The sequence below is a fragment of the Arachis hypogaea genome, chromosome 5 (genome assembly GCF_003086295.3).
Source record: "Arachis hypogaea cultivar Tifrunner chromosome 5, arahy.Tifrunner.gnm2.J5K5, whole genome shotgun sequence".
Taxonomy (NCBI): Eukaryota; Viridiplantae; Streptophyta; class Magnoliopsida; order Fabales; family Fabaceae; genus Arachis; species Arachis hypogaea.
The window spans coordinates 68,048,811-68,067,420 of record NC_092040.1 but is presented as its reverse complement, the minus strand read 5'-3'; the positions used below and the strand labels follow the sequence as shown (position 1 = coordinate 68,067,420).

The following is an 18,610-nucleotide window of genomic DNA, read 5'->3' as shown; positions in this document are numbered from 1 at the left end:
ATGCTTCTCACCACCTTTAGTTCTTAAGCCCGCTATCTTACCACTTCTCAATTGAACGGCCTGACACTCTTCTCTTAGAGTAGAAACTATGTTACTGGATCTCTCGGGTGCTTGCTTGTGCAACTGACCCATTTGTATCTCTAAATTCTGGAGTGAAGCTCTGGTTTCCTGCATAAAGCTATGTTGGCTTTTAGAGAGTTTTGCAACCATGGATGCCAGGTCAAGACCGCTTTGAGGTTGAGCATGTTTGAATAGGAGGTTGTCGAAGTAACTCTAATTGAAGCCTCTCTAAGAATTCGGTTGCTACCTCTGAGGGTGCTCTCTCCGTCCAAAGTTTGGTAGATTCCTCCACCCTTAATTAAAGTTGTTGGCATGTGGACCATAGTTGGGTGGTGCACGAAATTGCAATCACACTTTTGCAATCCCGCACAACTAACCAGCAAGTGCACTGGGTCATCCAAGTAATACCTTACGTGAGTAAGGGTCGATCCCACGGAGATTGTCGGCTTGAAGCAAGCTATGGTTATCTTGTAAATCTTAGTCAGGATATCAGATATTATCAGGATTGATTGTGAAAAGCAAAAGAACATGAATTAAGTACTTGTTTTGCAGTAATGGAGAATAGGTTGAGGTTTTGGAGATGCTCCATCTTCTGAATATCTGCTTTCCTGCTGTCTTCTTCTTCAAGAACGCAAGGCTCCTTCCATGGCAAGCTGTATGCAAGGGTTTCACCGTTGTCAGTGGTTACCTCCCATCCTCTCAGTGGAAATGTTCAACGCACCCTGTCACGGCACGGCTATCCATCTGTCAGTTCTCAATCAGGCCGGAATAGAATCCAGTGATTCTTTTGCGTCTGTCACTAACGCCCCGCCTTCAGGAGTTTGAAGCTCGTCACAGTCATTCAGTCATTGAATCCTACTCAGAATACCACAGACAAGGTTTAGACCTTCCGGATTCTCTTGAATGCCGCCATCAGTTCTAGCTTATACCACGAAGATTCCGGTTAAAGAATCCAAGAGATATCTACTTAATCTAAGGTAGAACGGAGGTGGTTGTCAGGCACATGTTCATAGTTGAGAATGATGATGATTGTCACGGATCATCACATTCATCCGATTTAAGAACAAGTAGTATCTTAGAATGGAAGCAAGCATGATTGAATGAGAAACAGTAGTAATTGCATTAATCCATCAAGACACAGTAGAGCTCCTCACCCCCAACCATGGGGTTTAGAGACTCATGCTGTGGAAGGTACACAAAGAAACGTGTAAAGTGTCATGAGGTACTGATACAATGTCTAAAGATCCTATTAATAGTAAACTAGTAACCTAGGGTATACAGAAATGAGTAAATGACGTAAAAATCCACTTCTGGGTCCACTTGGTGTGTGCTTGGGCTGAGCATTGAAGCATTTTCGTGTAGAGACCTTTTCTGGAGTTAAACGCCAGCTTTTATGCCAGTTTGGGCGTTTAACTCCAAGTTTTATGCCAGTTCCAGCGTTAAACGCTGGAATTTCTGAGGCTGATTTGCCACGCCGGTTTGGGCCATCAAATCTTGGGCAAAGTATGGACTATCATATATTGCTGGAAAGCCCAGGATGTCTACTTTCCAATTCCGTTGAGACCGCGCCAATTGGGCTTCTGTAGCTCCAGAAAATCCACTTCGAGCGCAGGGAGGTCAGAATCCAACAGCATATGCAGTCCTTTTCAGTCTCTGAATCAGATTTTGCTCAGGACCCTCAATTTCAGCCAGAAAATACCTGAAATTACAGAAAAACACACAAACTCATAGTAAAGTCCAGAAAAGTGAATTTTAGCTAAAAACTAATAAAAATATACTAAAAACTAACTAAATCATACTAAAAACATACTAAAAACAATGCCAAAAAGCGTATAAATTATCCGCTCATCACAACACCAAACTTAAATTGTTGCTTGTCCCCAAGCAACTGAAAATCAAAATAGGATAAAAAGAAGAGAATATACTATAGACTCCAAAATATCAAGGAAACATAGCTCCAATTAGATGAGCGGGACTAGTAGCTTTTTGCCTCCGAACAGTTTTGGCATCTCACTCTATCCCTTGAAGTTCAGAATGATTGGCATCTATAAGAACTCAGAACTTAGATAGTGTTATTGATTCTCCTAGTTAAGTATAATGATTCTTGAACATAACCAGTGTATGAGTCTTGGCTGTGGCCCAAAGCACTCTGTCTTCCAGTATTACCACCGGATACATACATGTCACAGACACATAATTGGGTGAACCTTTTCAGATTGTGACCCAGCTTTGCTAGAGTCCCCAATTAGAGGTGTCCAGGGTTCTTAAGCACACTCTTTTTGCCTTGGATCACAACTTTATTTCTTTTCTTTTTCTTTCTTTTTTTTTTCGAAATTTTTTTTGTATCCACTGCTTTTTCTTGCTTCAAGAATCACTTAGATGATTTTTTAGATCCTCAATAACAGTTCTCTTTTTCCTCATTCTTTCAAGAGCCAACAATTTTTTTTAACATTCTCAAAACACCAAATTCAAGAGACATATGCACTGTTCAAGCATTCATTCGGAAAACAAAAATCATTGTCACCACATCAAACTAATTCAACTAGTTTCAAGGATAAATTTCGAAATCCTGTACTTCTTGTTCTTTTGTGATTAAAGCATTTTTCATTTAAGAGAGGTGATGGATTCATAGGACATTCATAGCTTTAAGACATGAATTTTAAATTTTATTAATTATGAATTAAAAACAAGACTCAAAAATAGATATAAGATGAGACTAGAAAATAAAAATAGAAAACAAAAATTTAAACTAGGCTCCTAATGATAGAGGTTTTCACAGAGTTAGGACTCAACAACCTTGATTTTGAGAAGTGGATGCTCCCTCAACTTGAGATGAGAGCTTTTGGCGTTTCAACTCTTGGAGTTCACGCCCCTGCTTCTCTTGTTCCTTCAGCAATTTGCAGAGCATGCAGTTCTGATTCTGCTGTTCTTCCTTCAGTTGCTCCATAGTTTCTTGCAACTTGGTGATAGATGCTTCTAGGCTGGTCCAGTAGTCAATTTTTGGGAATTCAGGGAGGAACTCCTGCGCCCTCCTTTTGATAGAGTTGTCTTGCATTTGTCCTTCCATTGACTTCTTGGTGATTGGATGTTCAATGGGTATGAATTCATCTACTCCCATCTTTACCCCAGCCTCTTTACAGAGCAAGGAGATTAAGCTTGGGTAAGCCAATTTGGCTTCAGTGGAATTTTTATTTGCAATTGTGTAGATCTCACAAGCAATCACATGATGAACATCCACTTCTTTTCCAAGCATAATGCAATGAATCATCACTGCTCTCTTGATAGTGACCTCAGAACGGTTGCTAGTGGGTAGTATGGAACGCCCAATAAAGTCTAGCCAACCTCTTGCAATTGGTTTGAGGTCTCCCCTCTTGAGTTGGTTTGGGACACCCTTTGAATTGGTTATCCACTTAGTTCCAGGGAGGCATATGTCCTCTAGAACTTGATCCAACCCTTTATCTGCTCTCACCATTCTCCTATTAAAGGATTCAGGATCATCTTGCAGTTGAGGTAATTTGAAGATTTCTCTTATTTTGTCCAGATGGAAGTACATAACTTTCCCTCTGACCATGGTTCTGTAGGTATGGTAAGCGGTTCCAGTCATTCTCTGCTTATCTGTTAGCCACAGATTCGAGTAGAATTCCTGAACCATGTTCCTTCCAACCTTTATTTCAGGATTGGTTAGAACTTCCCATCCTCTGTTTCGAATTTGCTCTTGGATCCCCGGATACTCATCTTCTTTCAAATCAAATTTTACTTCCGGGATCACTGACCTCAGACCCATTATTTTGTGATAATGGTCTTCATGTTCTTTGGTTAAGAACTTCTCTTGATTCCAAAGATTATTTGGATTATTCTCTTTCTTTCCTCTTAAATTGGTTTGTTTTCCCTTAGGAGCCATGATCTTGATGAGTCTTGGCTTAGTGATCACGGAAAAGCACACCAAACTTAGAGGTTTGCTTGTCCTCAAGCAAAAGAAAGGAAAGAAGAGAGAGAGAGGAAGAGTGAATTCGAATGGTGTGGGGAATGAGGGGTGCCAAACATGTATTTATAAGGTGGGGAGGGGAGATTTCGAAAAAAAGAAAAATTTGAAAGGAGATTTGAGAAGATATGGAAAGAAATTGAGAGAAGGGTGAGTTTTTGAACAAAATTTGGGAATGATTTGAGAGATTTGAAGAAGGATTTTAGATTTTTGAAAATTTGAAAGTGAATGATGAGAGATTGAAGTGTGTTTTTGTGGAAAAATATGGGTAAGAAAACGAAAGTTTGAAAAAAATTGATTTGAAAACAAAATTGTGGTCCCCCCACCTTTCTGGCGTTAAACGCCCAGAATGGCATCCATTCTGGCGTTTAACGCCCATTTGATGCCCCTTTTGGGCGTTTAACGCCCAGCCAGGTGCCCTGGCTGGCGTTAAACACCAGAATTCCTTTATCACTGGGCGTTAAACGCCCAGAATGGTACCCATTCTGGCGTTTAACGCCCAAAATGTCCCTTACTGGCATTTTTTCGCCAGTAAGCTCTTTTTCTCTGCTTTTTGAGCTGAATCCTTCTGTAACTCTGTGAATTCCTTCATTTTTGATACTTGCCTCTGTATGAACAAATCATATAACATCCTAATGACTGGGTTGCCTCCCAGCAAGCGCTTCTTTACTGTCTTTAGCTGGACTTTTACTGAGAATCACTCAAGTCTCAGTTTTGAGCATTCCTGCTCAAAATTGCCTTCAAGATAATGCTTGATTCTCTGTCCATTAACAATGAACTTTTTGTCAGAATCAATATCCTGAAGCTCAACATATCCATATGGTGACACTCCTGTAGTCACATACGGACCCCTCCACCGGGATTTGAGTTTTCCTGGAAACAGTCTGAGCCTAGAGTTGAAGAGCAGAACTTTTTGTCCTGGCTCAAAAACTCTGGTTGACAACTTCTTGTCATGCCATTTCTTTGCCTTTTCCTTATAAATTTTTGCATTTTCAAAGGCATTGAGTCTGAACTCCTCTAGCTCATTTAGCTGGAGTAATCTTTTTTCACCAGCTAACTGGGCATCCATGTTTAGGAATCTGGTTGCCCAGTAGGCTTTATGTTCCAGTTCCACGGGCAGATGACAGGCCTTCCCATACACCAGTTGGTATGGAGAGGTTCCTATAGGAGTCTTGAATGCTGTTCTGTATGCCCACAGAGCATCATCCAAGCTCTTTGCCCAATCCTTTCTTCGGGCCATCACAGTCCGTTCCAGGATTCTTTTTAGCTCTCTGTTAGAGACCTCAGCTTGCCCATTTGTCTGTGGATGATACGGAGTCGCCACTTTGTGGCTAATTCCATATCTAACCATAGCAGAGTATAGCTGTCTATTGCAGAAATGAGTGCCCCCGTCACTTATTAGTACTCTGGGAACACCAAACCTGCTGAAGATGTGTTTCTGGAGGAATTTTAGCACGGTCTTGGTATCATTAGTGGGTGTAGCAATAGCTTCTACCCACTTAGATACATAGTCCACTGCCACCAGAATGTAAGTGTTTGAGTATGATGGTGGGAATGGCCCCATGAAGTCAATTCCCCATACATCAAACAATTCTATCTCTAATATCCCTTGTTGAGGCATGGCATATCCGTGAGGCAAGTTACCAGCTCTTTGGCAACTGTCACAGTTACGCACAAACTCTCGGGAATCTTTATAGAGAGTAGGCCAGTAGAAGCCACATTGGAGGACTTTAGTGGCTGTTCGCTCACTTCCAAAATGTCCTCCATACTGTGATCCATGGCAGTGCCATAGGATCCTTTGTGCTTCTTCTCTGGGTACACATCTGCGGATCATTCCGTCTGCATATCTCTTAAAGAGATATGGTTCATCCCAGAGGTAGTACTTGGCATCTGAAATTAATTTCTTTCTTTGCACTCTGCTGTACTCCTGGGGTATGAACCTCACAGCTTTATAGTTTGCAATATCTGCAAACCATGGAGCTTCCTGAATGGCAAAGAGTTGCTCATCCGGGAAAGTCTCAGAGAGCTCAGTAGAAGGGAGGGACGCCCCAGCTACTGGTTCTATTCGGGACAGATGATCTGCTACTTGGTTCTCTGTCCCTTTTCTGTCTCTTATTTCTATATCAAACTCTTGCAGAAGCAACACCCATCTTATAAGCCTGGGTTTTGAATCCTGCTTTGTGAGTAAGTATTTAAGAGCAGCATGGTCAGTGTACACAACCACTTTGGATCCCACTAGATAGGATCTAAACTTGTCAAGGGCATAGACCACTGCAAGTAACTCTTTTTCTGTGGTTGTGTAATTCTTCTGTGCGTCATTTAGAACACGGCTGGCATAATAAATGACGTGCAGAAGCTTGTTATGCCTCTGTCCCAACACTGCACCAATGGCATGATCACTGGCATCACACATTAGTTCAAATGGCAATGTCCAATCTGGTGCAGAGATGACTGGTGCTGTGACCAGCTTAGCTTTCAGGGTCTCAAATGCCTGCAGACACTGTGTGTCAAACACAAATGGTGTGTCAGTAGCTAGCAGGTTACTCAAAGGTTTTGCAATTTTCGAAAAATCCTTTATGAACCTTCTGTAGAATCCTACATGCCCCAGAAAGCTTCTGATTGCCTTAACATTGGCAGGTGGTGGTAATTTTTCAATTACCTCTACCTTTGCCTTATCCACCTCTATTCCCCTGCTTGAAATTTTGTGCCCAAGGACAATTCCTTCAGTCACCATAAAGTGACATTTCTCCCAGTTTAAAACCAGGTTAGTCTCTTGGCATCTTTTCAGGACAAGTGCTAGGTGATTAAGACAGGAGCTGAATGAGTCTCCATATACTGAGAAGTCATCCATGAAGACTTCCAGAAATTTCTCTACCATATCTGAGAAGATAGAGAGCATGCACCTTTGAAAGGTTGCAGGTGCATTGCACAGACCAAAAGGCATCCTTCTGTAGGCAAACACGCCAAAAGGGCAAGTAAATACTGTTTTCTCTTGGTCCTGAGGGTCTACTGCAATCTGGTTGTAGCCTGAATAGCCATCCAAAAAGCAGTAATAATCATGACCAGCTAGTCTTTCTAGTATTTGGTCTATGAATGGTAAAGGAAAATGATCCTTTCTGGTGGCTGTATTGAGCCTTCTGTAGTCAATACACATACGCCACCCTGTGACTGTTCTTGTAGGAACCAGTTTATTTTTTTCATTATGAACCACTGTCATGCCTCCCTTTTTGGGGACAACTTGGACAGGGCTCACCCAGGGGCTATCAGAAATAGGATAAATAATCCCAGCCTCTAGTAATTTAGTGACCTCTTTCTGCACCACCTCCTTCATGGCTGGATTTAGCCTCCTTTGTGGTTGGACCACTGGTTTGGCATTATCCTCCAACAGGATCTTGTGCATGCATCTAGCTGGGCTAATGCCCTTGAGATCACTTATGGACCACCCAAGAGCTGTCTTGTGTGTCCTTAGCACTTGAATCAGTGCTTCCTCTTCCTGTGGATTTAAAGCAGAGCTTATAATCACTGGAAAAGTGTCACCCTCTCCCAGAAATGCATACTTCAGGGATGGTGGTAGTGGATTGAGTTCAGGTTTGGGAGGCTTATCCTCCTCCTGAGGAATTTTCGAAAATTCCTTTGTTTCCACTGATTCTTCTTGATCAGGTTGAGCATCTTTGAAGATGTCCTCAAGCTCTGATTCTAGGCTTTCAGTCATATTGATCTCTTCCACCAGAGAGTCAATTATGTCAGCGCCCATGCAGTCATTTAGTGTGTCTGGATGCTGCATAGCTTTTACAGCATTCAACTTGAACTCATCCTCATTGACTCTCAGGGTTACTTCCCCTCTCTGTACATCAATGAGAGTTCGTCCAGTTGCTAGGAAAGGTCTTCCTAGAATGAGAGTTGCACTTTTGTGCTCCTCCATTTCCAGCACCACAAAGTCAGTTGGAAAGGCGAATGGCCCAACCTTGACAATCATATCCTCTATTATGCCTGATGGATATTTAATGGAGCCATCAGCAAGTTGGAGGCATATTCGGGTTGGTTTGACTTCTCCAGTCAACCCAAGCTTTCTGATAGTGGATGCAGGTATTAGATTGATGCTTGCTCCAAGATCACATAGGGCTGTCTTGGTGCAGGCACCTTCTAATGTGCATGGTATCATAAAGCTCCCTGGATCCTGAAGCTTTTCTGGTAAGCTTTTCAGAATGACTGCACTGCATTCTTCAGTGAGAAACACTTTTTCAGTTTCTCTCCAATCCTTCTTATGACTTAAGATTTCTTTCATAAACTTAGCATAAGAAGGTATTTGCTCAAGTGCCTCTGCAAACGGAATCTTTATTTCAAGAGTCCTTAGATAGTCTGCAAAGCGGGCAAATTGCTTATCCTGTTCCGCTTGGCGGAGTTTTTGAGGATAAGGCATTTTGGCTTTATATTCTTCAACCTTAGATGCTGCAGGTTTATTCCTTACAGAAGTGGTTGAAGAAGCCTTGTTAGAGGGATTACTGTCAGCACTCTCAGGTGTCTGATCCTCCCTTGGTGTCTGAACGCCAGGATTGGGTGGAAAATGGGCGTTTAACGCCAACTTTTCCCCCTTTTCTGGCGTTTGAACGCCAGAACTGGGCAAGGAATGGGCGTTTAACGCCAACTTTCCTTCCCTTTCTGGCGTTTGAACGCCAATAACATTCCTCTCTGGGCTCTTACTGTCCTCAGAGGGATTTTGAACAGTGGTTTGGTTATCCTCTGTCAATTGTTCCTTGTTTGGCTTTTTGCCCTTTTGAGCAGTGTTATTCAGTGTCTTCCCACTCCTCAGTTGAACTGCTTGACATTCCTCTGTTATCTGTTTAGATATTTGCTGTTTAGCTTGATTCAACTGCAGTTCCATGTTCTTGTTAGCAACTTTAGTTTCATAGAGCATCTCTTTAAATTCTGCTAACTGTTCTGTCATCAGGAGCAATTGTTGATTAAGCTCAATCATCTGTTCTTGAGGATTAGGATCAGTGGCTAGTGCCATGACTTCCTCTTTTGGAGAGAACTCATTGCTAGAGTACAAATGTTGGTTTCTAGCAACAGTCTCTATAAGCTCTTGAGCTTCTTCAATTGTTTTCCTCATGTGTATAGATCCACCAGCTGAGTGGTCTAAAGACATCTGAGCTTTTTCTGTAAGCCCATAGTAGAAGATGTCTAACTGTACCCACTCTGAAAACATTTCAGAGGGGCACTTTCTTAGCATACCTCTATACCTCTCCCAGGCATTATAAAGGGATTCATTATCCTCTTGTTTAAAGCCTTGGATGTCCAGCCTTAGCTGTGTCATCCTCTTTGGAGGGTAAAAGTGATTCAGGAATTTGTCTGATAACTGTTTCCATGTCTTTATGCTTGCTGTAGGTTGGTTATTTAACCACCTTTTAGCTTGATCTTTTACAGCAAATGGAAATAGTAATAGTCTGTAGACATCCTGATCTACCTCTTTATCATGTACTGTGTCAGCAATTTGTAAGAATTGTGCCAGAAACTCAGTAGGCTCTTCCTGTGGAAGACCGGAATACTGGCAATTTTGCTGCACTATGATAATGAGTTGAGGATTTAGCTCAAAGCTGCTTGCTTTGATGGGGTGTACAGATGCTACTCCCATATGCAGCTGTAATGGGGTTAGCATATGACCCCAGAGTCCTTCTGGACTGATCAATTCCACTTAGGTCCATAATGGATAAAGGGAAATAATATGGATTGCAAATAGATAAAATATTTTGTTTTTTTTTTTTTTGAATTAAGCGAAAAAAATAAAATAAAATAAAAGAAAATTAAGATAAAAATTCGAAAATCAAAAAGAAAATAAGATCAAAGCAAATTGAGAACTGAATCAATTAGTTAATTAAAAAGATTTTGAAAAGAGCAATTAAAAAGATATGATTGAAAAATTTTTATGAAAAAGATTTGATTTTTGAAAAGAGGAAAGAGAAAAACACAAAATGACACCAAACTTAAAACTTTTAGAAAATCAAACACTAATTTTCGAAAATTTTTAAGGGAAAAACACAAAGAGGACACCAAACTTAGAATTTTTATAGATCAAAAAGAGACTAAGGACATGCAAAATCGTAAAACTAAAAGAAAAGTAAAAGCATGCAATTGACACCAACTTAAAATATGAAACTAGACTCAACTAAAAGACTCTAAACCAACAAAAATAAAACAGTCCTAATCTAAGCAACAAGATAAGCCGTCAGTTGTCCAAACTCGAACAATCCCCGGCAACGGCGCCAAAAACTTGGTGCACGAAATTGCAATCACACTTTTGCAATCCCGCACAACTAACCATCAAGTGCACTGGGTCGTCCAAGTAATACCTTACGTGAGTAAGGGTCGATCCCACGGAGATTGTCGGCTTGAAGCAAGCTATGGTTATCTTGTAAATCTTAGTCAGGATATCAGAAATTATCAGGATTGATTGTGAAAAGCAAAAGAACATGAATTAAGTACTTGTTTTGCAGTAATGGAGAATAGGTTGAGGTTTTGGAGATGCTCCATCTTCTGAATCTCTGCTTTCCTGCTGTCTTCTTCTTCAAGCACGCAAGGCTCCTTCCATGGCAAGCTGTATGCAAGGGTTTCACCGTTGTCAGTGGTTACCTCCCATCCTCTCAGTGGAAATGTTCAACGCACCCTGTCCCGGCACGGCTATCCATCTGTCGGTTCTCAATCAGGCCGGAATAGAATCTAGTGATTCTTTTGCGTCTGTCACTAACGCCCCGCCTTTAGGAGTTTGAAGCTCGTCACAGTCATTCAGTCATTGAATCCTACTCAGAATACCACAGACAAGGTTTAGACCTTCCGGATTCTCTTGAATGTCGCCATCAGTTCTAGCTTATACCACGAAGATTCCAGTTAAAGAATCCAAGAGATATCTACTTAATCTAAGGTAGAACGGAGGTGGTTGTCAGGCACACGTTCATAGTTGAGAATGATGATGATTGTCACGGATCATCACATTCATCCGATTTAAGAACAAGTAGTATCTTAGAATGGAAGCAAGCATGATTGAATGAGAAACAGTAGTAATTGCATTAATCCATCAAGACACAGCAGAGCTCCTCACCCCCAACCATGGGGTTTAGAGACTCATGCTGTGGAAGGTACACAAAGAAATGTGTAAAGTGTCATGAGGTACTGATACAATGTCCAAAGATCCTATTAATAGTAAACTAGTAACCTAGGGTATACAGAAATGAGTAAATGACGTAAAAATCCACTTCTGGGTCCACGTGGTGTGTGCTTGGGCTGAGCATTGAAGCATTTTCGTGTAGAGACCTTTTCTGGAGTTAAACGCCAGCTTTTATGCCAGTTTGGGCGTTTAACTCCAAGTTTTATGCCAGTTCCAGCGTTAAACGCTGGAATTTCTGAGGCTGATTTGCCACGCCGGTTTGGGCCATCAAATCTTGGGCAAAGTATGGACTATCATATATTGCTGGAAATCCCAGGATGTCTACTTTCCAATGCCGTTGAGAGCGCGCCAATTGGGCTTCTGTAGCTCCAGAAAATCCACTTCGAGCGCAGGGAGGTCAGAATCCAACAGCATCTGCAGTCCTTTTCAGTCTCTGAATCAGATTTTTGCTCAGGACCCTCAATTTCAGCTAGAAAATACCTGAAATTACAGAAAAACACACAAACTCATAGTAAAGTCCAGAAAAGTGAATTTTAGCTAAAAACTAATAAAAATATACTAAAAACTAACTAAATCATACTAAAAACATACTAAAAACAATGCCAAAAAGCGTATAAATTATCCGCTCATCATTGGGGTTTCTGGAGAAATTCCCCATGAAACTAACCTACTCAGGAATGAAATTGGCGTATTCATAATTCTCACCTTGAGGGTAGCCACCACTCATATCATAAGAAGTATCCTAAGCGTTAATTACTGAGACTTGCATTCCACCCAAGTGTTGTGTAAGAGCATTAATTTTCTGAAACTTAACCTTGTTTTGAGCAATAAGTTCATTCAAGGCATCCGATTCCATGACTCTTTCCTTCACAGCTGTCCTATCAGAAGAATATAAATATTAGTTACTGACAACCAATTCAATCAACTCAGTAACTTCTTCTGGAGTCTTCTTCATGTGGAGTGATCCACCTGTAGAATTATCAAGAGACATTTAGGCCATCTCAGATATGCTATCATAAAATATATGCAGTTGCATCCACTTTGTGAACATATCCAGAGGGCATCTTCTGATCATTAACTTGTACCTCTCAGGTTTCATAAAGGGACTCACCATATCATTGTTTCTACATAGTAGCCGTCGAGCCTCGAGTACAATTGTATGTATTATGTGACCATCCCTTCTGGCTTCCGCTCGACACTCCGTTCTTTGACCTTGATGCCCCTACGAATTTCCTTTATCTTGGCTTCATCTGGATGCTCCACATTGTCATTTCCTGATGGACCTGGTGCGTACGCATGGCAGTGAAATGCTCTAAAACTTCATTTCTTCATGAATTCTCCATTTTGCATGCTAACCTTGAAAGCACTCAACAAACACATCAAGGCATCGAATGGAATTAAAATGAATTAAATTTAGCAATTTAAGAGCCTAAAAAGCATGTTTTTACTCTTAAACATAATTTAGGAAGAAATCATGAAACCATGTTATTTTAGTGAATAAATGTAAGTTAAGCTGATAAAATCCACTCAATTCAATACAAGATAAACTATAAAATTGTGGTTTATCACCTGGACACCACCATCCTGTACAACCCGAGTACCAGGTTGTTCCCCCACCAGACCTAGCTGAGCAGCACTTGCCTGAGCCTGTGCCTGAGTGGGATCTTCCTCTAGAGTCGATTTTATCACATTCGTCTAGTGCACAGATGGAGAGCAATCTAGACCTTCTGTAGAGACATTAGATCAGATACCTGCGATCGAACCTTCATTCTTGATTGATGCAAACGGACACGTGGTCTCAATCAAACCTACACTCCTAAATATTAGTAGTGACAGCACATCAGAGATGCTTCAGAGGTTATAGAGATTTTTGATGATGATGAGGAGGACCTTGAGGAGTACCTAGATGTGATAGAGATTTCATCTTCTGATAGCGACGACTGATGGTTCGAGATTGACAGCATGCTTGGGAGTGTTTCAACTTAGCATAGATTTTGTGTTATAATTTCTCACTTTTAAATAGATCACCAGGAGATTAGGAGTTGTATATTTGCTAGGCTAGTTCGGATTTCAGATTAGGGGTTTTCTTTATGGACCAGGGTGCAGAGTCTTATATATATAGTCATAAGGTGTGTTAAGATACACTAACTGGTTCTTTTTGTATGATGTTTTATATATATTTTATATGATGTATATTATTATATTACCCTATGTGTTACTCTATTTATTTCCGTATTTTTGTTTGTGTCTGTTTAATTTTTTGCAATCATTCGTTTCTCGCATAAAAAATATAATAATAAAATCGATTGCGTGCTAACTCAACTACAAGCTTAATAATAATATTAGATATATTTTAGGAAAGTAAGTTAGTAACACTTGGTTTTTATTATGATCATGACGTATTGAAAATTGGGTCGTTACATATGACAAGAAGAAGAAGATGATGAATTCCAACATCCTTTCAGGATTTGTAGCATTTCTCCATCATCGTTTTTGTGCTAATTCAAGTAGGGACCACTTTGTTTTGTTTTCCACGTGTCATGTTGAATTCTGCGATCAAGATTTAACAAAGAAATCACTACAAGGTTTTTGTTTATTTGTGGCAGTTTTTTTTCTTATTTGTGGAGGTTTATAACTCCCACCAAATAGTTTGGGGGGGTTTCCAAAACTCCTAAAATTTAAGGTGTCACGAGATCTTTTGTGGAGGTTTTTAAAAACCTCCACAATCTATTTAGTGGGGATTTTGTGTGTGTTTAGTGGGGATTTTACATTAGACTTTCGTGACAATTTTAAATCACTTTTGTAACAGTTTAAAGCCCCCACAAACTAATTTTTTAATTTAACAAAAATGAACTATTTTGTGACATTTTCAAACCTCCACAAACCTTATAATTATTTATTTATTTATTTTTAATTTTTAAATCATTCATTAATCTCATCTCATTTACATATTCTCATCTCATTAAAAACTAAATATTTTATAACACAATTCCTCAATATAAGACATAATTCTATATAAAAAGATTCTTAATGTCAATAGTTCCAAACATAATTACATATGGTATTGTTTTTCTTTAAAAAGTAAAATAAAACAACAACTTCAATATTTCAATATCATCTAATTACATAAAAGTCTCAAAATAAAAATATTTTAATATCATCTAATTACATGAAAAATCAAGAGAGGACAAGTAACTTAGTACTACAAGACATGTTTGTGTATACCCATGTTGCCATAAAATAAAAACATGGGAGACAGGTGTGAGAGGCAAAAATATGCAGACCTGGTTGTGCATCCAGCTCAATAACATATAGCTTCAATGTAATTTGACTAGCATTAAGTGTCTTTAAGGCAAAAGATATCAAAACAGAAGGATTATCATTTACAGGAACCTGTCCAAAAGAAAAATTAAATTTCATCCAACACATAGCAATAAAAGTATGCAATTATTCAGGTGATCAATAAATAAGTGCAGGAACGCATAACCATATCAAATCTCACCTTAAATTGAGCAAAGGATGCAGCATGAGCTTTAAGAGCCTGACTACGCTGCTGATCCATGGAGTGAAGTTGCATGTTTCCCTTCACCAATTGTGGCCTCTATGATAAAACAACAGTAAGCACAAATAATTGAGGTACAACTATACACAGATAATCCCAGCAACAATACATATAAAGACAAGAAAATATGAGCTAAAAAAACGATGGCATAGTTGAAATATATTCCACCTGATCTAATAATCTAATATAGTAGGCATCAGAAATATACTTCTGGTGAAGGTAAACATTTTCAGTGTGAATGCTAAGTAAGAAGAAGGTTCTCCTTGTGCTAGATAATGTGAATACTCCAAAGCTTCTAAGAGATTTTGCTTGAACCAATTCACTTCGGGCCAGGGAGTAGAGTGATTGAAACTAGCAGAAATAAGCAAGTGTTTACTGCAGGAGTATTTCATGAAATTGTAAGCAACAAAAGAAGGGTCCAAAGTGAAACTAAAGAAGCTACAAAGTCCATGGATTATAGATAAAGCAACTCATTGCCCCAAAGCATACAAAAGCTTCTTCACTTGCACACAAATAATATTGAGAATTTCTCTATGGTCTTTGAAGTGTGACATTCTTACTTCTTGCTTTGATTAATTATTTCATATATCAACTTTGATAGCTAGTTTACTTAAAAATGCGCTACCTTCTTCCTTTCTTTGATGATTAGTTTATACATAATTTCTAAACATATAACACAATACTTAGGAAGTCCACCAACTTTTTTCATGGTTAGTTTTTAACAGTTTATAAAAAATGAAAAATATTACGAGAGACTCTCAACAAAAGAATCAATACTAGATTTTTGAGATAATAACTTACAACTTCAATTAACTCCCAAAACACACCAAAATGTTTATTGATTACTTTTACTAACATGATCACAGTTGAGGGCATTCAAATATCTTATCTAAAGAACTAATCAATAGACAAGAAAAGGATCTAATGGAATCTTACATTGCTAGATCAACTTGATATTGCTAGAAAAATGTCTTGATTAAAGAATAAAGTTTTCCTCTAAGAAAGTAAAAATTAATGTCTTGATATTGTTTTATTTTGTTTATTTAAAAGTATAGTCCGGTTTTGTTTTGATTAATGCATATGAAGATAAACATAAAGACACAATAAAACATAGCACCAATAATGTAATCAAGACTAGAAATTACATTTTCAATAGAAAAGTGTGCTTGAGGAGGAATAGATGCATTGTGAATTAATTATTTTTATTTTTATTTTGTTTTTCTACAGGGGCTTATGCCTTAAATTAACTTCTTTATTCACAATCATCGAGTACAGGAGTATACTTATTCATGTGACCGTTGTCTTTCATGGTTATTAAAGTGCAAATATATATACTCTTTTTTTTTATTAGGTTGAGAATGTAATCTGAGGTGGATATATCATGCTAAAAATTCATGAAATGCAACTAATCAAATAAAATTAAATCAAATAATACAAATCTAGTTTCTGATTCTCTACGAGCTACATCAACCAAAATCAGACACAAGAAAAGAAAGCTAAAACAAATACTATTATACATACGTCAAAATAAATCTAGATGAACCAAGTCTTTTTCTCACAACACACAAATCAAACTTCATATATACAAGGAGGCAACCCACTCTCTCTATAAACAAGTATGCTTAAGTTGGAACATTAGTTCAAAATCGTGAATGTAGTTTTGTGTACAAGGCTAACTACATATCCATCAAGGTCCCCTGTATATGCTCTGTCACGTTAGTTAACTTTTTTTTACTTATTCAATGCCATCAATAGAAAGCTAAGTTTATGAATGATATATGAGCTAACCTTGCTCTAGCAATGTATGCATGTGCCACAGAAACAAGGGTTTGAGCCAAGTTAACTAGTAAAGCTTTATTCTAGTACCGATTGTGCTCCTGCAAATGGGGCAGAATTCAAGATTCTCTCCACAGTTACAACAAGTCTGTCATGTGAGGAAAAGGTGATATGTGAATTAGAACATTTCATAAAGTCTTATAATCAAGTTGACTTATATATATATATATATATATATATATATATATATATATATATATATATATATATATATCACCATATTATATAATTGCTTACCTGATGCCCACAACCAAAGGCCATATCCTTCCCATTAGTAAGACAAATTGGACAAAGCTGCAATTCACTATTAGATAATGAATTATGATGATCAAATCACGAAAATATGCTAGTCAAGTTGAATCTGAGGTTGAATAGAGAGATGTTAATACCTTATGATCATATAAACATAGATATCTAGATCAGGTTTAATGTTTGCTTCTATCTCTCTTCTACACACCTCTGCTAGCAAATCTGCAGTGGGTTCAAATCCATCAATTTATTATTGTATAGTTTTAATTCTATCTCACTTTAGTCATCCAAAAAATTGAACACGTGATAAAAATCAGGGTCCATATGGTGGAAGGATCATTATCACAAAAGGCTTCAAGACAGATGCTGCAAGCATCATCACAAGCATCTTGAATTCCACCCTCCACAAAAGCAGCAGCTGAAGTCAAATGCGCCTCAAACTTGCGACTGTCTTCAATCCCAGGAGATCCCTACAAAAACAACGACATCCAAAAAATCCCCAAAATCAGAACACAACTAACAAAAAAATGTATGAAACACATAAAGCTCCCCCTCCCTCAAAACAAATTAAACATCAGATAAGAACTATGAATAAGCAACCGCACCAGCACACAACATAGCAATATCAAATTCAAACGAATAAAAAAAATCCTCAGAAGTAATCGAATCAAATTGAGGATCGGAGCTGAATTCTAAACAGTAAAGTTGTTAAGACAAGTAACAAATGTTCTCCTTTTTGTTTGCAACCGAATAATCAGGAAAATTGGAAAAATTGAATTGGAGTATTTTGTACCATTGTGTTCTATTTGATTTAGGTGACAGAAGCACACTTCAAATTCTTTCTCTGGGTTGACGACCACATTGTAAGGGTCAGAGAGGGGGAGGCTACAAGGGGATCGGGTGATGGAAAGCAAAATCATGTTGAAGAACATCTGGGAATGGATAACCTGATAGCACATGTAGAGGAAAGAATAGTAAACCTAGAGAAGCTGCTGAATAAGAAAAGTATACAAGAAGAGTTGAGGAAGAAAACTACAGAAGTAGCTGCAAGAGAGATGGAGGCTTCATCAACAAAGTCTAATGATTAGATAAAAACCAGAAACTTAATAATAATTGCCTTCTATCTGAATTTTTCTGCTAGAATGTAGACACTCAATTGCTTAAAGTTTTTAAAAGAAAAATTGTCGATGTCGTTTATTTTATATGGGCAACATGGTTGGAATTTGATTATGTTTCTAGTTACGTGTTCTTATTTTAGCTATACATACGTATACATTTTATGTTATATATTTTTGTGAGTTAGTTATCGAAGTTCCTTACTAATTTCAATAGCATATGAAGGCTAATATGTTGTAGTAAGTCAGTCCGAATACCAGAAAGAAACAACCTTTTTTTAGTGACATAAATGCTGAATATTGTAGTCATGTTATAACTCAATTTTTGGCAATTCTGTGAGAGTAGCAAGGAGAATGGCATGACAATATAGACTAATGATTTGGTGACTTCCATGACAAATCATGCTGCCACCACAATAGATAATTGAGATGATATATTTTTCTTCTAATTTACTAGTGTGTAGCATAAATATGGACATATCATAGAATGAAAAAGCTGAAACTAAACCAGAATGTTATGTTAGGCTTGGGGAAATGGGTGAATTGAAACTTGTTAGTCAAGTTTAGTTGCTTTCCTTTTAGAAATTTTCCTGCATAGGTTTTCAAATTCTTAATCCCTTGAACCTAAATAAATGTTAACACTGCTA

The 18,610-nt window shown here is 38.3% G+C and overlaps 1 long non-coding RNA gene across 2 annotated transcripts; it reads right to left on the bottom strand.

The window, feature by feature from the left end:
- Positions 1–16,136: 16,136 nt before the first annotated feature.
- LOC112799712 (uncharacterized) lies at positions 16,137–17,463 on the bottom strand. 2 transcript variants are annotated; one of them, XR_011881667.1, is made up of 3 exons: positions 16,989–17,463; positions 16,837–16,893; positions 16,137–16,687 (listed from the first exon to the last, which is right to left on the bottom strand). It is a non-coding gene; the product is annotated as an uncharacterized lncRNA (long non-coding RNA). The 2 variants fall into 2 exon arrangements; XR_003201183.3 differs by having other exon boundaries at positions 16,137–16,640.
- Between the last annotated feature and the right edge of the window lie 1,147 nt (positions 17,464–18,610).